A 24,126-nucleotide genomic window follows, 5' to 3' on the forward strand; every position below is an offset into this window, starting at 1 on the left:
GAATGATTTTTAAAATGGGCTGTTATATGGCATGGTTAAAATTGTCTTACTCCACAAAGTCTTTCTACTAATTATAATTGCCAAAAACTTTGACTGAGTTTAATCTTTTAGAGAGAGAAATAAACTCTAACTGTTCAGTGAAACACTAAATGCATTGTAGAATTTATTTGCATACCAATTTCGATGAGGAAGAAAAAGAGAAAAGGTGAAACTGCTTCACAAATGTACACATGCATGCATGGATACACAGAAACACACACACACACACACACTTTCAGGTTGCACTGAATCTATTTGGGTGTATAGACCTATTCAAATGCTTGTATTATTGCCCTAATTGGAACACTCCTTTCGAAGGCTGTTCAGAAATGTAGCCATTCACCACCAAATCTGCTTTGTACTTTGATCTTTTTGCCCATGTTTCCAGACTGGGGGAAGGAAGTAATTTATGAGGGTCTCCTATCAGACTCTGCATCATTGCAGCTACCATGGTTGAAGTAGTAGAGTGATTGGAGGAGGCCATGCCTGAGTTACGGTTTGACAACCATGACAGGGGCCTAAGTTCCTAGGCACATGTGCTTGTGCCCTGAGATGGCTTTGGGAGGCCTGATCCCTAATTGTGACACAATGTGCTTACACATTGTACTGCTCTACTTACTTGAACACATATGTATACGTACACTCTCTCTGGGTAAGACTTAGAATATGCCTGCAAATTGGGCTTTTAAATCTAATAACAATCTAAAATGAAACTTTGCATTTAGTTTTTAAAGAACAAACCCGTGACCTCAACAAACTATTGGCAAAAAAAGAGATGATGCCATAAATGTGTGAATGCAGAAAAGATGGTCTCCAGTTAAAATATCCTAAGATATGTGCCTGTCTTGACTGACGGGCTGTTGTGAATACTCTGGATATTTCTGTACTCTGGCTGTGTACCTTTAACTTTGTGATTCATAGGAAAGCCAGATGGGAATCTAGTAATGCTTGATGACAGTGTGTTATTTTTCTGTTTCCTTTTACAGTAGCAGGCTCTAGTAGTAACCTACAAGTTGTTTGGTCTGTGGAATCCAGGCAACACAGAGAAAGCAAAAAGATACATACAGATATTTGGATGTTTAATATCAAAGAGTATTTATGGTTCTTATGTTTATGGGAAGTTAAAAAAATATAAGAAATTTCTTTTTAAAAAAAAGATTGGTGTTCAGGTTATAGGGATGTGAGTAGAGAGACTTTTTAGAAAGCAGCACAATTTTAGAGTCTGTGTTGAAACTCACTTTGTAGAGTGGTTGAAAATGTAGTAAGTACCATTGTTCACTTACCTATGGATATTTGACATTTTAGAGGACTAGGTGACAGAAGATTATTTTTTCCTTATGTAAAAATTGTCTCTCATTAAATGTGAATGTTTTGGTAAATGGCTTATGAAATTTGCCAAGCCTCTGAAAAAGCAACAGTTCAAAATGAGGTTGAGAGAGTAATTCTGACGAGGACGTCCCATTTTGTTGGTTTGGCTGCTTTGATTAAAACCTTCTGTGAGGCAATGGTCATTGCGTGATAGGCCCAGACACAAATTAAGATGACAACAGTCTATTGACCTATTAAACAAAAAGTACAACAGCTTGGTAACTATGACCAGATAGAGTTACTTTACTGCTTAGTTAAAACTACACCCCCCACCCCCCACCATAAAGAATAAAAACCCTTTTTCAACAGTGGCTTCTTTTGGGCATATGTAAATCCCTTCATGGAAAGTTACAAAACCCCAGGAAATCCCACCTGTGAATGATTGTAGCATTTAACCCTGGGGTTAGTTTCTGTAATGCTCATTTCATGAAAAGCCTCCTCCCATCCCCATTTTTAGTGGTTAGTTTGTATAAGGCAAGCCCAAGACTGTGAGCCTGAAAACCACAATTTTCCCAAATAGGCAGGATTTCCAGTGATATAATGTGAAGGTGGCAGGGTTAACAGGTTAACCTCATAACTCAGAGAAACAGAACATCTCCTCTAAATATGATGTTATAGGCTATGATAATCTCAGAGTCTTTTGAATGAGTTTTTGCATATGACATATATAATCACATATATAATCAGAGTAGTCATTAATCTGTTTCTGATATGGATATTTGATATTTATATTTATGTTTTAAAAGCCCCAATTCTGCCTTTGTCTCTGCATGAGACAGTTTAAGTGAACTGCTAGTATAAAGACACTGGTGTGCTGAGGGTCACATTTTTGGCAACTTACCAAAAAAATGTTGGACAATGTTTTTTCATTATCCCTATTTTTTTTAAACCATAGTTTTATATGAAACTATTTAATCTGTCTTCTGGTGGTACAGTATTTACAACAGGAAGGTTGTATGTTAAATGGTTGACTTTTCAAGCAACTCAAACACCTGGTCAGCATAAATCTTTTAATAAAATTTTACTCCATTAACTCCTTTCTTACCAGAACTTCTGAAAATCTCTTGCTAAAAGGCTGAAAAGTGACTAGTCATATAAGCCCCAAAATATTACATAGCCATGAGAAATGAGAAATACTGCTCACATTAGTATATGAAACTTCATAAAGAACAAAATCAAGTGGTTTCTGGGCTTTGGTTATTAATCTCATGTCAAACAGTCTGTTTAGTTTATGACTATGTTTTCCCATTTCTAAATTCCATATTCTAGTGCACTAATGATTTCCACATTGAAAGTAATTTATTGGATAAAGAAAAAGAGCTTTCCCAGTATGAAAAAATCCAAAATAATGAAGATAGAAACACAAGGAAGAGGTACACCTTGAAAAATCTTGCATAGGAAAATAGCTACTCATATTTTTGTGTGTACAATGAAGTAAATGTATACAATGTTAGGTTTGAACATGAATGTATTTTTGTATAGTCTGTTAAGAATGTTAATTAAATGCAATCAATGATTGTTTAAATCTTTTAATGAGGCTTGTGTACTCTATTGTAAAGATAGTCATTTTTGATTATAAAAAGTTAAAAGGAGTGAATGTTAATTGCATTCTGCTAAAGGAATTTAGTATTTCTATTATTTTAGGCAGAATTCCATTATCCAAGTTTGTATGAAGTATACGCTTATATAAACACTATCAAATGTATACCAAAGGGACAGAGACTATGCTATGATAGGATCCAGAGTTTTGCACATTTCTTCATTAATGAATTAGTACAAATGGTTATATAATTGAAGCAAATAATTAATATAAATTACTATGTAAGTAATTAATTATGCAAACACTTATGAATGTCCATTTTGTTTCCAACAAAAAACTGATTCCCGAGATGCTAAATACCTAGGAAAGAGAGGTGGTCTCGACACAACACAAGGAGTCTATTGGAAACTATGTAAGCCAAAAACCCTGACCAAGATGGTCAAGAAAATCATCTCTTTGTTATTGATTCCCAATACATATCTTAACCCTGACATCACTCATGAGCTCAAAATTTCTCACATTTTAATTTTCTGTATATATTTTGCAAAAGCTTAGTAATTAATTTAAGCAAGATATATTCAGAACTTTCCCTATGCCAAGCGTTACAGTGGTGTTACAATTCTTGGCCAAAGGAGGCACAAAATATAACTTGTTAAAATTAACTTCCTTTGTCAGAAATGTGCAGTTCTTTAAAGTCTGTAGGTTTTTGGTTCTTAAAATTAATGTCCGTTATCAGGGGTTTGTGGTATAATGACATACAATAATGTACTTATGCAGTTAGTGGCAATAGACATGTAAACACATAGTTACAATGTGACTTGAAAAAGGCTAAGACTACTCTGTGAGATTATATAATATACAGAGGGTATGGTAAATAGCTCTGTCTTATGACAGTATCAGAGAAGACTTTACACTGAGGGTGATTTTATCATCTGGGCTTTGAACGATGAGAGATAGTGGAGTGCACTAGAAGCAGAAAGGTTAGCAATTCCAAAACCTCAGAGGCATGAAGGTAAACATCCAGTTTGGGTAATTGTGAGTAGTCTAGAGTGGCCTTAGCAAAGGTGGTACCCAAGAAAGGCTGTATGACTTCCTCTTGATAGTCAGGGGCTGTCTCCTCAAACCACAATCTATCTCAGTTTTTGCCAGTTCCTTCAGGGCAATAAGCACCAGAGATGGTTAGAGGATACTCTCAGCTTCAAATTCAGTGGAAATTTGTAGTGCTTCCTGTTGAAAGTATTGTTCTTCTAATATTAACATTTTTTTCACTAGTAAACCCTAGAGTCTCAAAGATGGAAAACCAAAATATTTCAAATGCGTCGTTTGAAGTTGAGAAACATCACTCTAATATCCATCCCTTTGTTTCAGACTCCAAGATACTTGTTTTAAGAGAAATATATTGGTCATTGGTATAGAACATGTATCTCATGTTTTGTGCCCATATTCCTGGCTTGCAAGGCCTTTTCTTTTTGAGACAGAGCGTTGCTCTGTTGCCCAGGCTGAAGTGCAGTGGTGCAATATCTGCTCACTGCAACCCCTGTGTCCTAGATTCAAGTTCTTCTCATGCCTCAACCTCTCAAGTAGCTGCGATTACAATCATCTGCCACCCTGCCCAGCTAAGGTTTATATTTTTTGTAGAGACAAGGTTTCGCCATGTTGGTCAGGTTGCTCTCACTCCTGGCCTCAAGTGATCCACCCAAGGCAAGGCCTTATTTCCAAGCTGCAACCATAACCAAATCTCCCTTCAACAGGAAATTGCATCATTAAGAGAAGTACTTCTGTAAGATGGGGTTTATAAAAAACATAGTGATGTCCACGGACAGTAGCCCCTTCACCTTCATATATATTAAGTTCTTTGGTAGAAACAATGTTATAGGGATTTCACAATAGTACATGAGGTATAGAGTAGGTCTATGGATGCTAGGGCTGGCATAAACACAGAGTTAAAAAACTATAAATCTGATATTGGTATATGTTTTAGAGATGTCAAAATGTTAACCTTTTCATGATGGAAAAGATCCACTCATTTATCAGCAGGTACTCAAATTCCCACTCACTGTATAGAACTGTGTTGGGAGTCTAGTGTTGGTTGTTGATACTGGAAAATAGGCTACTTGAAGATAGCAAGAATCTCTGCAAGGAAAATCCACATTGAGCTCATGTGTAGCCTCTATCCTTGCCAACACATTTTTATGAGCATATTATTTATTGAATAGATATTTGGGAAGGAGGCAAACTGAAATCTCTAAAGTAGTCATCTTGTTCCCCTGATTATTAAGCACTTGCTTTTCAGGGGTCTTTTCGGTAAACATTCACCTAGCATTAAAACATTTTAATGTTTATTTCAAAAGAACCCACCCGTATATCACATCCAGAGACATTTTGTCAATAGTCCTCCAATATTGCTCCTTTCATATCCTTGGCTATTCAATAAAATCTTTAGCTACCAACCAGAATCCATGATCTGTTCCTCAAATCGTGCTACTCTAAATTCTGTCTTCTTCAGAGTCAGTTTTTTTTCTGGTGCTATGTCTCCATAGCAAGCCGCTTTTAGCTACTGTCACAGATGTCTAGAAATCAGGCTTAGGACTGTCCTACTCAGTCATATGGTTCACCTCATAAGGGCTGAATATGAATTGAATAGTGGATGACAGTGTTGTGGCGGTAAGCACGTGGAGTGTATGAATGCCCTGCCCCTAAAATGTACATCTCTCTGATGTAGTATGTTGATTTGATAATGAAATGCTATAGCACTTGCCTGATTCAGGGCTGGGTTTTTCAGAGAACTTTGTGGCAGACTTCTAGTTGTCATGGGAATTCCGTTCTTTCCTTTTTCCATATTAATAGCATTTTTTGGAGTATATGACAACTTCATTGAGAAAATATATTTTCAGACTCCTTTGTACCTAAGATGGCCAATGTGTCTAAATTTTCGCTGATGGAATGTGAGTAGAAATAATATTTTATATCACTTTCCTCAAAGTAAATTGTCCTAAACTTTCACTCCTTGTCACTTTTCACTGGTAGGCATATAGACATGGAGCTGAGGCACCTTTGGTCATAAAGATGAGGATTACACTTTAGGAGATGGTAGATAAACAAGACAGAGAGAACTTCCTAGAACAGAGCTATCTCTTAGATGTGGTTTTCTAGATGCCTCTGGACGTCTGAATAATTAAATGTAACAGAAAATAAGCTACTAAATTTTGAGTTTCTTTGTTATAGCAGCTTGGTCTGTATTATATTGTATATATCCAATTTATTCTTGGAAGCTCTAACCTCCTGAGCACCTAGCACCTCATTCTGTTAGGGCCCAATGGTAAGCCAGAAGATGTTCTCAAGATTATATTTACTTGCTGAAATAATTACATTCTGAATATGGCATGACTTCTCTTCAAAACCTTAGAGGCATTGCTTTGCTTTGGCTCAGAATTTGCCAAGAGTGGTATTTACCATTTGATCTTTACCACACTCTGAGCACCATTATATAAAGCATCTGGGTCCTTTGTTGCAAACCAGAGAAACTAGCACTGGCTAAGCAGAAAATGAATTCACTTGAAAGATATTGTGTGACTCACAGAATCAAAGAGATGGTAGAATAATCAGGTTTGGTCATTAGAGAATATTTGTAGACTATTCATCTGACCATATTATTAGTAAACAGAATATATAAGGATTTCAAACAACTCAATAGCAAAGTAAACCAAATAATTCAATTAAACATTAGAAAAAAACGGGATATTTCTCAAAAGAAGGAATACAAATGGCAAACTGTTATATGAAAAAATACTTAACAGCAGTAATTATTGGAGAAATGCAAATCTAACCACAATGAGATGTCATTTTACCCCAGTTAGGATGGCTATTAGCAAAAGGATACAATATAACAAATGCTGACAAGGATCCAGAAAAAGGGGAACCCTCATACACTGTTGGTAGAAATGTAAATTAGTCCCTGTGAAAAACAGTATGGAGGTTTCTCAAAAAATGGAACTACCATATAATCTAGCAACCCCACTGCTGGATATATATCCAAAAGAAAGGAAGACAGTGTATCGAAGTGATATATGCACTCTCTTGTTTATTGCAGCAATATTCATAATAGCCAAGATATGGAATAAACCTAAGTGTTCATCAACAGATAATTGGATAATGAAAACGTGGTCTGGATACACAGTGGAATATTATTCAAGCATGAAAAGAATGAAATTCTGTCATTTGCAGCAACATGGATGCAACTAAAGAAATTATGTTAAGAGATATAAGCCAGTAACAGAAGGACAAATATTACATGTTTTCACTCATTTGTGATAGCTAAAGAAAATTGATCACAAGGGGGTGGTGAATAGAATGGCGGTTACCAGAGACTTGGAAGGGTAGTGGAAAAGGTAGATGGAGGGTGTTAATTGATAGGTACAAAAATATAGTTAGTTATAAGGAATAGGATATAGTGTTCAATAGCACATTAGGGCAACTCTAGTTAACAATAATTTATTATACACTTTAACATAGCTAGAAGATACTTATTTATTTTTATTGTTATGTTTTATTTCAATAGTTTTGGGAGAACAGGTGGTTTTGGGTTACATGGATAAGTTATTTAGTGGTGATTTCCAAGATCTTGGTGCACCCATCACCTGAGTAGTGTACACTGTACCCAATATGTAGTCTTTTATTCCTCACCCACCTCACAGCCTTTCACCTGAGTCCCCAAACTCCAGTATATCATTCTTATGCCCTCACTTCCTCGTACCTCAGCTCCCATGTGTAAGTGAGAACGTAAGATATTTTATTTTCCATTCCTGGTGTTACTTCACTTAAAATAATGGTCTCCAACTCCATCCAGGTTGCTGAAAATGCCATTATTTTGTTCCTTTTTATGGCTGAGTAATATTCCATGGTGTATATATGTCATATTTTGCTAGAAGAGATTTACAATGTTTCCAACACGAAGAAATAATAAATTTTGAGGTGGTGGGCATTTCAGTTACCCAGATTTGATCATTATACATTGTACACTTCTTTCAAAATATCACATGTACCTCATAAATATGTACAACTATTATGTATCCATATACATTTTTTTAAAAACTGGCTATATTTACACAATGGAATATACTTCAGCCATAAAAAGAAGAAAATCCTGCCATTTATAACAACATGGATGAATCTGAAGGGCATTATATTAAATGAAATAAGCCAGGCATAGAAAGACAAATACTGCATGGACTCACTCATGGAATTTATAAAAGTTAATCTCATAGAAGTAGAGAGTAGAAGGATGGGTATCTGAGACTGGGGTGGCTAGGGGGCAGGGGGCTTGAGAGATATTAGTCAAAGAGTGCATATTTACAGTTAGGAGGAATAAGTGTAAGAGATTCATGTTGACTGTAGTTAATGACATCGTATTCTTGAAAAATGCTAACAGAGTGGATGTTAAGTGTTTTCACCATAAAAATGATAACTATATGAGGTAATGCCTATGTTAATTGCCTATATTTAACCATTCCACAATGTATATACATGATCATGTATTGCATAACTACATTTCAGTCCATGACAGACAGCATATACGATGGTGGGTCCCATAAGATTATAATGGAGTTGAAAAATGTTCATGTCCAGTCACGTTGTAGCTGTAATAACATTATAGCATGCTTACTTTATTTTTGAAAATAAATTTAGTGTAGCCTAAATGTACAGTTTTCATAAAATCTACAGCAGTGTACAGTGATATCCTGGGCTTTCCCATTCATGTACCACTCACTGACTCAGGCAGAGCAGTTTTCAGTTCTGCAAGACTCCTTTCATGGTAAGTGCCATATATAGGTGTACCGGTTTTGTCTTTTATACAATATTTTTATTGTGCATCTTTGATGTTTAAGTACACAAATAATTACCATTGTGTTATAATTGTCTACAGCATTCAGTACAGTAATGTGATATAGAGACTTGTAGCCTAGGTGTCTAGTAGGCTATACTGTCTAGGTTGGTGTAAGTACGTTGTATGATGTTTGCACCATGATGAAAGCATCAATGAGGCATGTCTCAGTAAGTATCCTTGTTGTTAAGCTACATATGTTTGTATTTCCAAACATATTGTATATGTATTTCCAAACATATTGTATATGTATTTCCAAACATTGTGTATGCTGTACACAATAAGTAAATACAAGTCAAATCAAAACATAAATCAATTTGGAAAAAAAGTAAATAAAATCCCAAAACCATAAAGCAAAATTCAAATCCTAAGTGAAAATATTTAATTGACTGAATCCAGGCCAAATTGGGGGTAAGGGACATATAGGCAGAAGGGAGTATTTGATACTTTTGACTTCTGTAACATAAGGTAGATCTTTATCTCTTTCAGTAACTCATATAATAGAGAAATTTTCAAAATGTAGAACTACTATCTACTTCAAACTTTATTATTTTTATTGTTAAAAAGTTATCTAGAATATTGCAATTCTTTCTGTTTTCCCCTCTTCCTTACAGTAGACAAAGAAGAAAGGGAGGGTTGAAGGATAGGTAAAGAAGCCCTTCAGATTAAACAACTAACCACAACACTCTGTGTTAGCCATTTGACCAAACAATGCCTTACCACTCTATTATTTCAAATTAATCACTTTACTATAAGAAAGTCATTGCTTTGAGGAGTTAATTTCCAAAGTAAACATTAGACAGACTACTAATATTTCTATACTCCACTTTTGCCAAACAGCAGATTTCACATCTTGGACAAATATGGCAAGTTTTTAAGGAAGTTAATTAGAATTTTACATGCTAACCAATTCCTAGGAAATGCAGTGTTTGAATAGATGAATGTCAAATAAAAAATGTGATTTATAAAAGTCTAAAGCCCATTTTTTTTTCTGATGTAGATAGATTTCAACATGTCAGAACAAGACTAATATTGTTTCTACAAAGTCATATATTAATTTATCTTTCTCTTTCATCATTTTTATTCTCTTAAATTTTGTATGACTTAAGAGACTATCAACATGCTGTAATTATTTGCAACTGTGTAACTGCAGTGTATTCCCACTGGAAAGGGGGTTACCTTCTGACTGCTCCATTATTTCCTCATCCAGGTCATAAGAGATGTTCTGTTCTCAATGCACCTCTTTCTTCCCCTTTTCTGGGGAAAAAAATAAAGCCAACCTAGCTAATTCCTTAAGCCAGCACTAGATTAAGATGGGTGACTACATGGCATTCCAGGAAGCAGACTTTACCAATCCTTGTTTGAATTTTTCCCCTAAAAATTGGTTGTGGAAGGTTCCTCAATGTGTAGAAACTTCTAGCACCACAAAAATCACTTCCAGAACTTTATTTAGGTACTATATGTCACCTGGTGTTTAGCTAAAACCATTCCTTTCAGGAAAATCAAGTCATTAAGGTGAGGATGGGTGTGGTAAGAACATACAGAGAACCATATGTGGGATGCAGGTGTTTGGCATTCATTTTATTTATTTTTATTTATATATATATATATATTTTAATTATACTTTGAGTTCTAGGGTACATGTGCATAACGTGCAGGTTTGTTACATATGTATACTTGTGCCATGTTGGTGTGCTGCACCCATCAACTCGTCAGCACCCATCAACTCGTCATTTACATCAGGTATAACTCCCAATGCAATCCCTCCCCCCCCTCCCCCCTCCCCATGATAGGCCCCAGTGTGTGATGTTCCCCTTCCCGAGTCCAAGTGATCTCATTGTTCAGTTCCCACCTATGAGTGAGAACATGCGGTGTTTGGTTTTCTGTTCTTGTGATAGTTTGCTAAGAATGATGGTTTCTAGCTGCATCCATGTCCCTACAAAGGACACAAACTCGTCCTTTTTTATGGCTGCATAGTATTCCATGGTGTATATGTGCCACATTTTCTTAATCCAGTCTGTCACTGATGGACATTTGGGTTGATTCCAAGTCTTTGCTATTGTGACCATTATGGAAAACAGTATGGTGATTCCTCAAGGATCTAGAACTAGATGTACCATATGACCCAGCCATCCCATTACTGGGTATATATGCAAAGGATTATAAATCATGCTGCTATAAAGACACATGCACACGTATGTTTATTGCGGCACTATTCACAATGGCATTCATTTTAAACCAGAAGGACCCAGGGACTCTAACAAGTCTTATTTGTTTTGATAATTCTGTCTCTAGGATGTTCATTCATTCTTTATTCACTTATTCATTCACTCACTCATGTATTGTAGATGTTTGCCATGGCTTAGTCACTGTGCTAATTACTAGAGATACAAATAACAATAATAATCTTCAGGCCATCAGATTTGTATACTTTTCTGAAATTAGAAACAGCCACTGTGATAGGCAATAATTTTCAAAGGTAGTTTTTAATTTTTACATGATAAAATAGAATAATCTTTTCTTTTCACATTTTAAAACACTATTTGAACACCATCCAAGCTGACTAATAGATAATATATCTAACAGTAAAATTCAAGGCATGGAAAAAGAAGTCACAATTCATTTCTCTCATTTCTCCAAGACCTCCACATCATCTTCCAATCTTTTTTGGCTCACAACACTAAGAAGAGAAGGAAAGGTAAACAAGATGAAAGGAAAGGAGAAGGAGAAAGATCTTGGAAGAGGAATTTTACTTAATGAGGACAGGGTAAAAATATATTTGTCAAATAAGATTAGCAACATCACTCTCATTTCTATATTGCCTCAGATAAAGGAAGGCATATATCAGGTCATACTTATATTACATAATTTTTGTAAAACTTTGCATTTGTCTGGTAGGATTTAGCCATTTGTCAATGCTGCTTAAATCATTTTCCCACTGGCTTTCCTAAATGTCAAACCCATGACCAGTGCAAGTTAGTGAATGATTACTGTTAGACACGAGACCGAAGGCACACATTCATGTCTGCTCTCATTGGTTGAAAGCAGTAGATAGCTTATACTTACATGTTTTGAGGATGGTTATACTTGCTTTGGTTGATAATAATTCTCTTAATCTCCTTGTTTTTATTTATTATTTTGAAATAGTCAACCTCAGGTTGACATTGCAGAACTTACAAAAAAAGCAGACTGCATGTGATTACTTATTCTTGAGCCATGTGATGGGCTCATTATTGATAAGATTTTGGCCAGGTGGCTCTTGCCTATGAAACATGTAAAAGAGTTACGGAGGCATGTGCAAGAACAGTGCCATGGGGTCAGAATAAATTTTTTCTTTCATATAAAATGTGTTTTTGAGCTCTCAGAAATGCAGAAAGCTCAGGATTTATGGATTTTTATTTCTGTGCTGGGCTTAACTCCTCCTTGGAGTTTGTAGAAAATGTAAGAAAAACTTGCCTTTATGTGGAGAAAGCCATGTTAAAAAAAAAAAATCCATTTGGAAATGTGGTACTATATAGTTCCCTCTGGTTGCAAAACATTTGACTCTGTGGTACCCTACAGTTTGTTCTCCTTTTTGGCATATCTTTCTCCTATCGTGTCTGGTTTCTTAGGTACATAATAACATAAAATAAAAATGATCCCTCCCAATCTGATTTTAATGAATAGAAAGGCACCTGCTTTGCATGTGTTGTGTGGTGGTAAGTGGTGGGTACAAATTCTTGACTATGACTGTGGTCTACAGTTACATCACAGTTAATAAATAAGAACAATCTTCTTGCTTTGCCCCTCCTATTGGATGGTTGGGCAGATTCAGTGATGTTGCTCAGTCATATTTTACTTGACAGACTAAGTTGTTCTAGGTTTTCAAATTGAGTTATGGGGAGAAATATTAGGAAAGAGTTTTGAACTTGGACAAACTAAAGCTTGATTTATTGTTTTGGGTTTTTAGTTTTGACTCCAGGCAATTGTATATTTTGATACGTTTTTGAATGTGCCTTTGATTTCTTTTGATGAGGTACAATTTTCCCAAATATAATTTTATGATTATTATATTATATTTTGCAATTGCTTTGTTCCTTTCCTTTTGTGAATTTTATTGCCTTTTTTAAACTTGAAAACAAATTGAAGAGAAAGAATAAATTTCTGGTTGAACAACATGTGATTAATACTAATTCAAATGTTCTAAGAAAAGAAAATCTTGATTATTTACCCCACAAATTCCTTTGAATCACTCACATTGAGATTGATGTTATGTATTTTGTTATTTTTAAAGAAGAGAGTAAGAATGTTCTTTTTGTGAAAATGTCACCAAATATACCAAGTTGGGTAAATTTACTTTTTAAATCTTGGACATGTCTATCTGACCTGAATTCAAGTAATTGCCATTACTTCTTGAATGTTACATTTAGCATTATTTATGATGTTTATTTGGATTTATAGTCTCATAAAGGATCAAGCCTTCCCTTCCCTAAGGAATTCAACTCACCTCTCCTGGTAGGTATTCCATATCATCAGCAGTTGAGTTTTAATGAATATTGATAGACAATTTAGAGAAAAATGAAAAATATTTCCTCAAGTCCTGTAAAATTCACAGACTCAAATCTAAATGAGAAAAAAATTGATCACTTCTACATTATCCTGATTTCCAAGCTCATTTATCTTTATAATGAAAAATATTTGATAGAAACTCATGCAGGGCTAAGCTTTGTTATTTATAGAAGCATAAGTTTATGTTTAAGAGGCCAGGCAGAAATATAATGAAAATAAAGTGTTTAATATGATTGTAGATTTTTCTCTTTTGGCTAGATTTCTAGTCAAATTTTTATAGTTTAAAGGAAATCATATAGTCAGAGAAAGACATAGAAATGACTGTGGATTCAGCTGAATGTTTTGGGTGTTGGCTATGTGCTAGGAACTGGGCAATTTGCTTTCCATGTAATTTATCTTATTGCTCCAATATCCCAGTGAAGATGAGAGCCCCATTCTACAAATGATAAAACCGAGGCATGGTAAGGTCAGAGTTCTCATAGGATTCTTTTTCACTTCTCTATAGAAGCAAGTGGTGTGATTGAAGGTAGGGAAGTCCAGACAATTAGAAAAGGACCACTAGTTGATCAAAGTGACAAATGCAAGAGATGACACAAAACTAGTGAACCCTACATTAGGATTTCAATTAGAGTCACAGTAAGAACTACCCACTCTCTCTTCTGCTTGACCTTGAGGCTCTTTGAAGAACCAGTAAGTATTTTGATTCTCTCTCTCTCTTTTTTTTTAATGTCATAATGATACTTTTTTTTTGTTTTTGTTTTTCTTTCTTTCTTTCTTTCCTTATTTTATTTTCTATTTTCTATTTATTTATTTTTTAAAATTATACTTTAAGTTCTAAGGTACATGTGCACAACATGCAGATTTGTTACATATGTATACTTGTGCCATGTTGGTGTGCTGCACCCATCAACTCGTCAACACCCATCAACTCGTCATTTACATCAGGTATAACTCCCAGTGCCATCCTTCCCCCCTCCCTCCTCCCGATAATAGGCCCTGGTGTGTGATGTTCCCCTTCCAGAGTCCAAGTGACCTCATTGTTCAATTCCCACCTATGAATGAGAACATGCGGTGTTTGGTTTTCTATTCTTGCAATAGTTTGCTGAAAATGATGGTTTCCAGCTGCATCCATGCCCCCACAAAGGACATGAACTCATCATTTTTTATGGCTGCATAGTATTCCACGGTGTATATATGCCACATTTTCTTAATCCTGTCTGTCACTGATGGACATTTGGGTTGATTCCAAGTCTTTGCTATTTGAATAGTGCCGCAATGAACATACATGTGCATGTGTCTTTATAGCAGCATGACTTATAATCCTTTGGGTATATCCCCAGTAATGGGATGGCTGGGTTAAATGGTATTTCTAGTTCTAGATCCTTGAGGAATCACCACACTGTTTTCCACAATGGTTGAAACAGTTTACCATCCGACTAACAGTGTAAAAGTGTTCCTATTTCTCCACATCCTCTCCAGCACCTGTTGTTTCCTGACTTTTTAATGATCGCCATTCTAACTGGTGTGAGATGGTATCTCATTGTGGTTTTGATTTGCATTTCTCTGATGGCCAGTGATGATGAGCATTTTTTCATGTGTTTGTTGGCTGTATGCATGTCTTCTTTTGAGAAGTGTCTGTTCATATCCTTTGCTCACTTTTTAATGGGGTAGTTTAGTTTTTTCTTGTAAATTTGTTTGAGATCTTTGTAGGTTCTGGATATTAGCCCTTTGTCAGATGAGTAGATTGCAAAAATTTTCTCCCATTCTGTAGGTTGCCTGTTCACTCTGATGGTAGTTTCTTTTGCTGTGCAGAAGCTCTTTAGTTTAATTAGATCCCATTTGTCAATTATGGCTTTTGTTGCCATTGCTTTTGGTGTTTTAGAAATGAAGTCCTTGCCCATGCCTATGTCCTGAATGATATTCCCTAGGTTTTCTTCTAGGGTTTCGATGGTTTTAGGTCTAACATTTAAGTCTCTAATCCATCTTGAATTAATTTTCATATAAGGAGTAAGGAAAGGATCCAGTTTCAGCTTTCTACTTAAGGCTAGCCAATTTTCCCAACACCATTTATTAAATACGCAATCCTTTCCCCATTTCTTGTTTTTGTCAGGTTTGTCAAAGGTCAGATGGCTATAGATGTGTGGTATTATTTCTGAGGGCTCTGTTCTGTTCCATTGGTGTATTTCTCTGTTTTGGTAGCAGTACCATGCTGTTTTGGTTACTGTAGCCTTGTAGTACAGTTTGAATTCAGGTAGCATGATGCCTCCAGCTTTGTTCTTTTGACTTAGGATTTTCTTGGCAATGCGGGGTCTTTTTTGGTTCCGTATGAACTTTAAATCAGTTTTTTCCAATTCTGTGAAGAAAGTCATTGGTAACTTAATGGGTATGGCATTGAATCTATAGATTACCTTAGGCAGTATGGCCATTTTCACGATATTGATTCTTCCTATCCATGAGCATGGAATGTTCTTCTATTTGTTTGTGTCCTCTTTTATTCACTGAGTAGTGGTTTGTAGTTCTCCTTGAAGAGGTCCTTTACATCCCTTGGAAGTTGGATTCCTAGGTATTTTATTCTCTTTGAAGCAATTGTGAATGGAAGTTCATTCATGATTTGGCTCTCTGCTTCTGTGTTACTGGTTTGTAAGAATGTTTGTGATTTTCCACATTGATTTTGTATCCTGAGACTTTGTTGAAGTTGCTTATCAGCTTAAGGAGATTTTGGGCTGAGATGATGGGGTTTTCTAAATATACAATCATGTCATCTGCAAACAGGGACAATTTGACTTCTTCTTTTCCTAACTGAATACCCTTGATTTCTTTCTCTTGCCTGATTGCCCTAGCCAGAACTTCCAATACTACGTTGAGTAGGAGTGGTGAGAGAGGGCTTCCCTGTCTTGTGCCAGTTTTCAAAGGCAATTTTTCTAGTTTTTGCCCATTCAGTATGATACTGGCTGTGGGTTTGTCATAAATAGCTCTTCTTATTTTGAGATATGTTCCATCAATACTGAATTTGTTGAGAGTTTTTAGTATGAAGGGATGTTGAATTTTGTCAAAGGCCTTTTCTGCATCTATTGAGATAATCATGTGGTTTTTGTCTTTGGTTCTGTTTATATGCTGGATTATGTTTATTGATTTGCGTATGTTGAACCAGCCTTGCATCCCAGAGATGAAGCCCACTTGATCATGGTGGATAAGCTTTTTGATGTGCTGCTGGATCCGGTTTGCCAGTATTTTATTGAGGATTTTTGCATCGATGTCCATCAGGGATATTGCTCTAAAATTCTCTTTTTGTGTTGCGTCTCTGCCAGGCTTTGGTATCAGGATAATGTTGGCCTCATAAAATGAGTTAGGGAGGATTCCCTCTTTTTCTATTGATTGGAATAGTTTCAGAAGGAATGGTACCAGCTCCTCCTTGTACTTCCGGTAGAATTTGGTTGTGAATCCGTCTGGTCCTGGACTTTTTTGGTTAGTAGGCTATTAATTATTGCCTCAATTTCAGAGCCTGCTATTGGTCTATTGAGGGATTCAACTTCTTCCTGGTTTAGTCTTAGGAGAGTGTAAGTGTCCAGGAAATTATCCATTTCTTCTAGGTTTTCTAGTTTATTTGCATAGAGGTGTTTATAATATTCTCTGATGGTAGTTTGTATTTCTGTGGGGTCGGTGGTGATATCCCCTTTATCATTTTTTATTGCGTCTATTTGATTCTTCTCTCTTTTCTTCTTTATTAGTCTTGCTGAAGGTCTATCAATTTGTTGATCTTTTCAAAAAACCAGCTCCTGCATTCATTGATTTTTTGGAGGGTTTTTTGTGTCTCCATCTCCTTCAGTTCTGCTCTGATCTTAGTTATTTATTGCCTTCTGCTAGCTTTGGAATGTGTTTGCTCTTGCTTCTCTACTTCTTTTAATTGTGATGTTAGAGTGTCAATTTTAGATCTTTCCTGTTTCCTCTTGTGGGCATTTAGTGCTATAAATTTCCCTCTACACACTGCTTTAAATGTGTCCTGGAGATTCTGGTATATTGTGTCTCTGTTCTCTTTGGTTTCAAAGAACATCTTTATTTCTGCCTTCATTTTGTTATGTACCCAGTAGTCATTCAGGAGCAGGTTGTTCAGTTTCTATGTAGTTGAGCAGTTTTGATTGAGTTTCTTAGTCCTGAGTTCTAGTTTGAATGCACTGTGGTCTGAGAGACAATTTGTTATAATTTCTGTTGTTTTACATTTTCTGAGGAGTGCTTTACTTTTCAACTGTGTGGTCAATTTTCAAATAAGTGCAGTGTGATGCTGAGAAGAATGTATATTCTGCTGATTTGGGGTGGAGAGTTCTGTAGATGTATATTAGGTCCACTTGGTGCAGAGTTGAGTTCAATTCCTGGATATCCTTATTAACTTTCTGTCTCATTGATCTGTCTAATGTTGACAGTGGGGTGTTGAAGTCTCGCATTATTATTGTATGGGAGTCTAAATCTCTTTGTAAGTCTCTAAGGACTGTCTTTATGAATCTGGGTGCTCCTGTGTTGGGCACATATATATTTAGGATAGTTAGCTCTTCCTGTTGAATTGATCCCTTTACCATTATGTAATGGCCTTCTTTGTCTCTTTTGATCTTTGTTGGTTTAAAGTCTGTTTTGTCAGAGATTAGGATTGCAACTCCTGCTGTTTTTTTGTTCTCCATTTGTTTGATAGATCTTCCTCCATCCCTTTATTTTGAGCCTATGTGCATCTCTGCATGTGAGATGGGTCTCTGAATACAGCAAACTGATGGGTCTTGACTCTTTATCCAATTTTCCAGTCTGTGTCTTTTAATTGGAGCATTTAGTCCTTTTACATTTAAGGTTAAGATTGTTATGTGTGAACTTGATCCTCTCATTGTGATATTAGCTGGTTATTTTGCTCGTTAGTTGATGCAGTTTCTTCCTAGCCTCGATGGTCTTTACATTTTGGCATGTTTTTGCAATGGCTGGTACCGGTTGTTCTTTTCCATGTTTATTGCTTCCTTCAGGGTCTCTCGTAGGGCAGGCCTGGTGGTGACAAAATCTCTAAGCATTTGCTTGTCTGTAAAGGATTTTGTTTCTCCTTCACTGATGAAACTTAGGTTGGCTGGATATGAAATTCTGGGTTGAAAATTCTTTTCTTTAAGAATGTTGAATATTGGCCCCCACTGTCTTCTGGCTTGTAGAGTTTCTGCCGAGAGATCTGCTGTTAGTCTGATGGGCTTCCCTTTGTGGGTAACCCGACCTTTCTCTCTGGCTGCCCTTAATATTTTTTCCTTCATTTCAACTTTGGTGAATCTGACAATTATGTGTCTTGGAGTTGCTCTTCTCGAGGAGTATCTTTGTCGCGTTTTCTGTATTTCCTGGATTTGAATGTTGGCCTGCCGTACTAGGTTGGGGAAATTCTCCTGGATGATATCCTGAAGAGTGTTTTACAACTTGGTTCCATTTTCCCCCTCACTTTCAAGCACCCCAATCAGATGTAGATTTGGTCTTTTTACATAATCCCATACTTCTTGCAGGCTTTGTTCATTTCTTTTTCTTCTTTTTTCTTTTGGTTTCTCTTCTCGCTTCATTTCCTTCATTTGATCCTCAATCGCTGATACTCTTTCTTCCAGTTGATCGTGTCAGTTACTGAAGCTTGTGCATTTGTCACGTATTTCTCGTGCCATGGTTTTCATCTCTGTCCATTCGTTTCTGACCTTCTCTGCATTAATTACTCTAGCTATCAATTCTTTCACTTTTTTTTCAAAATTTTTAGTTTCTTTGTGCTGAGTATGTAATTCCTCCTTTAGCTCTGAGAAGTTTGATGGACTGAAGCCTTCTTCTCTCATCTCATCAAAGTCATTCTCCTTCCAGCTTTGATCCGTTGCTGGCGATGAGCTGCGCTCCTTTGCCAGGGGAGATGCGCTCTTATTTTTTGAATTTCCAGCTTTTCTGCCCTGCTTTTTCCCCATCTTTGTGGTTTTATCTGCCTTTGTTCTTTGATTCTGGTGACATACTGATGGGATTTTGGTGTGGGTGTCCTATCTGTTTATTATTTTTCCTTCTAACTGTCAGGACCCTCAGCTGTAGGTATGTTGGAGATTGCTTGAGGTCCACTCCAGACCCTGTTTGCCTGGGTGTCAGCAGCGGAGGCTGCAGAAGATAGACTATTGCTGTACAGCAAGTGCTGCTGTCTGATTCTTGCTCTGGAAGCTTTGTCTCAGGGGTGTACCCCACCGTGTGAAGTGTGAGGTGTCGGTCTGTACCTAGTGGGTGATGTCCCCCATTCAGGCTACTCAGGGATCAAGGACCCACTAGAGCAGGCAGACTGTCTGCTCTCAGATCTCAACCTCCGTGCTGGGAGATCCACCACTCTCTTCAAAGCTGTCTGACAGGGTCATTAACATCTGTAGAGGTTTCTGCTGCTTTTTTTTTTCTATGCCCTGTCCCCAGAGATGGAGTCTACAGAGACAGGCACCCTCCTTGAGCTGTGGTGGGCTCAACCCAATTCAAGCTTCCAAGCGGCTTTCTTTACCTACTTAAGTCTCAGCAGTGGTGGCTTGGTTCAGTGAAGTGTTCCGGGGTTCCTGGCCATAATCCCTAGATCCCTTTTCTTGTACTGGCTGAAAACATTGAGCTATGGATTTTTATTCCAGAATAGGGAGCTCAAAGTCATATTTCGAGTTGCATGTGTGGATACGTGTCCTGTTTGTAGGGGAAGTGTGAACTCAGATACCCAGGGGAGGTATCAGAGTGGCTTGGAACATTTTTTTGTGCTACTTTTTCAGCATAGCTTCTCCTTCCCAAGCATGTGTGTACAGCACCTGGCCTTGGTTTTCCTAACTATCCTTCCAACCTCAGGTTTGCTGGCTTCTCCTTGGGAAGTACGATTTATTTGAATTCTGAAGAAAATCAAGAATACTTTTCTGGCTGTTGTGGGCTGCAAATGATGTAGCTTTTGAACATCTACTTCACGGCATATTTCTGGTACAGTCTGCAGAGAAAGGTCCCTTCTATATTGCTACATGAGGATAACTACCTACATTCTTTTGCCTCAACAAAAGAAGCTTCATGATGGTTGGATAATATCTCCTTCCAAATAACATACAGGAAATCTTGATACTGTAAAATATCTGAATAAATATTCGATACTATACATAGCTTCACTAAATTGTACACAAGGCAATGATTCTGACTTTTATTATTGGTTCCTCTTTGTTCATGGCATCACTATATCTGATCAAAGAAGTTGTGAACTCATCACACAAAACTCAGTCAATGGGGCAATGTATATATTTTTTCAAAGTAACATAAATCTTTTATTGTAAGTCCATTTATTTATGTTACAATGAGAGTATCATAAAAAAACAAAAGTATCTTATTGATTTAAAAACATACAGGATGCTTCTTGAATTTATGTGTAATTCTTGTGCAAAGGCCATGCAACTCTTTTTCTGTATCATTCCAATTTTAGTATATGTGCTGCTGAAGCAAGAACAACATGTGTATTCTTGTTTATGACATATATGGATTTTCTGTATAATCTGTTTTACATAATCACTGAGGAGGCAAGCCCTATATATTTAAAAAGGGAGTACCATCTTTATACTGGGAAAGAGAAGAAAATACACTGTAATTCCTGGAATACTTAATGATATAAATGCTGTGTGAAGTGTTTTATACAGATTTTCTCTTTTAATCTTTGTTTAAAGACTATGAGCACATTTTAGTCTTCCCATTTTATAGATTAAAACTTAACCTATATTTTCTCAAATCCAAGTTGAGAGAATGAATGAATGAATGAACTAGGAAATAAACTTAGCTCTATTTGTGGAAAAATTTTGTGATTTTCAACTAAACCATGCTACTGCTCTGCTACATAATTTATTTATTCATTTACTCACAAATATTTATTTACTACCTACTTTATGGCAGACACTATGCTAAATTATAAGGATAGAGAAATAATCAGTATATTTTTTTCAATGGTAGAAAAATGACAATTAAAATTAATTTTAAAATACAGTGACTATTCTCTGAAGGGAGGAAAGATCTCTTCTTATGTAATAATATCCTAAATAAATACAAGCAAATTTTATTACACAGTAAAACTTTATTCATGGTAGTGATTTGTGATGTATCACAAAGGCTTCTTGTTACACTATTGTATGATTTAAGAGTATTTGATATGAATTGCTAGAGAGCAAGGTCTAGTTTATCTTTAGATATATTGATTTTTCCAGACTAGATATTGTTTTTTAAAAATTGAACTTTTAGGAGAGCTGTATTTGAACTTGCTACATATGGGTGTGAATTCTGGCTAAGCAGAGAAATCTGTCTTAAAGGAGGTAGGGTTGAGAATTGGAACTCTAGGTAGTAACTCTCCACATCAGTGGTTCTCAACCTGAAACATGCATCAGAATCTCATATAGGAGTTGTTGAAACACAGATTTCTGGTCCTACTCCTGAAATTTCTGATTCAGTAAGTCTAAGATGGGGTAAAAAAATTTATATTTCTAATAAGTTCTTAGGTGATATTGATGCCATTAACCTGAGGACCACAGTTGGAGAACCATTGCTGTATGGGAAAGTATTTCCTTATCTTCTTATACAGAATAGGAAAAAATGGGAATAGTTGATATATTCCCCGGGCTAATTTGTTCTAACCAATACCAACTTCTGCCTTGGTCTCACTCATGAGATCTGGTGACCTTTCAGTGTATGCATGAGGAGCCAAAGAACTCACAAGATGAACATCAGTAATCTCCCTCTTTATAAAAAGTTTAGTTTTATTTATTTTTATTTTTAAGTTTTTTGCAGATATGATTTAGAGTTTGTTCATTTATGCATTCATTAAAATTAAGGTAAACTTCAAGGACTTTGTTAAATGAGAAAATGTAAAAAGTTATATAACACAATGTTCCCTGTTTTCTCAGGGAAGTAAAAGCCAGTTGCACTAAAAACATGTTGAGGAAACAGATACGTATGGGGTGATTTGGTGCACATCTGTGGTACAAAGGAAATTTTATTGACTTCAAACAGAATAAGTGAACTCCAAAAAGAGAGACACCTCTCCACATTACAGAGGAGCAAAGTGTGTTTTCTTGTACCTGGCACTTAATCCAACCATCAAACCCAATGGGCATGAGTTTTGCTAACTTGAGTGAAGTGATAACTAAACATTTCAACCTCAGACTTGAATGTTTTGGTATAAAATGTAAAGTGCATTCAGCTGAAACCCTAATCTACAGCATTTTGATTTTTTCCCCCTTGATTTATGTTTGGTACTTTGTTAGAAAGTTCACTTCTCATTTGATTCCACATGGATGCAATGTTTCCTGTCTCATAGCCAAAGTCAACCCTTTAAGGTCTATAGGAGTGTTGTAGGCATATAAATTTTAAAAAGTAGAGAGAACGCTGAAATTCAGGACCACCTAAATTGCCAGCAGCAGCTTTAGAACCACACAGGTCAGTCAGTGTCCAAGTGGTCAAAATAAAGACTACTCAGGGCAGAGCCTAGGAAACCTGACAGCCGCAAACCTGGTGGAGTAGCTTTCCTCATAATGGAAGGCAAAATGAGACATCAGTGTAATCAGTGAAGGTTAAACAGACCTGGGATATATTAGTCATGGATCTTCAAACAACAACAAAAAAGGGGGGGGTGGGGTGCTTTACACTACTTAAGGATGAGATTTCTGTAACTTTATTTCTAAAGCTTGGCAGCCTTAGGAGGTAAAGAGGCTAGTTCATAAGGCCAGACATTTTATGCAAACTTTTAAAAAAGTTCTTACCTTGGCTAATTGAGATTGGAATGCTGAAACAGTGCTATGGAAGACAGCCATTTATGAATAAGATGGAATCAAGTGGCTCTTCTGGGTTCATGTAATTATTTTCTTCTTATGGTTATGAAGGTTATTGATAATGAAGTTAAGTTATAAAAGCCCACCTTGCCTTTTAATTATGTATATATATATATTTTTTGAGATGGAGTCTTCCTCTGTCACCCAGGCTGGAGTGCAGTGGCACAATCTCAGTTTACTGCCGCCTCTGCCTCCTGGGTTTAAATGATTCTCCTGCTTCAGCCTCCTGAGTAGCTGGGACTACAGGAGCATGCCACCACACCCAGCTTTTTTTTTTTTTTTTTTTTTTTTGTTTGTATTTTTAGTAGAGACAGGGTTTCATCATGTTTGCCAGGCTGGTCTCGAACTCCTGACTTCAGGTGGTTCGCCTGCCTTGGCCTCCCAAAGTGCAGGGATTAAAGGCATGAGTCACCACACGCAGCCATTTTTTGATTATATTCTTATTAGATCTTTCCAACATTTCCAAAATTTCCAATGTGTGCTATGTGTAATGGTTTATAAACAAAGTCTGTTATTGTTGATATAGAATTGGAGGCAGCAGATGCATTTGATAAACTATGTTAACACTTTTGAGAAAAGAACTTTGCAACACAATAAAAATTACAACACCCAAACAAGAAAATTTGTGGATCCCATTAAAGCTATGCATAATCCACAAATAATTCTTTTGAATTATACCCCTATAGAATAATTTAATTTAAAAGGAGAGAAAAATGCTTTTTATTAATTTTCATCACCACACCTTCCCTGCCCCCTTCAAGAATGTTGGGATGTAAATGGGAAAAAAAGAAAACTGGGTTATTTACTACAATATGTCCAAGTATTTGAAGGGTCTTACCAAAAGTAATGAAACTGTCAACATGGTTTCTTGTAAGTTTATTTTGCGTCTATGAACTGGCAAATGTTGCACATTTGTT

At 36.3% G+C, this 24,126-nt stretch overlaps 1 non-coding gene across 1 annotated transcript; it reads right to left on the bottom strand.

Moving 5' to 3' along the window:
* Positions 1–20,739: 20,739 nt before the first annotated feature.
* LOC126957727 (U6 spliceosomal RNA) lies at positions 20,740–20,843 on the bottom strand. The gene has a single exon (XR_007726903.1). It is a non-coding gene; the product is annotated as a U6 spliceosomal RNA (small nuclear RNA).
* Positions 20,844–24,126: the final 3,283 nt, after the last annotated feature.

This window comes from Macaca thibetana, chromosome 6 (assembly GCF_024542745.1).
Source record: "Macaca thibetana thibetana isolate TM-01 chromosome 6, ASM2454274v1, whole genome shotgun sequence".
Taxonomy (NCBI): domain Eukaryota; kingdom Metazoa; phylum Chordata; class Mammalia; order Primates; family Cercopithecidae; genus Macaca; species Macaca thibetana.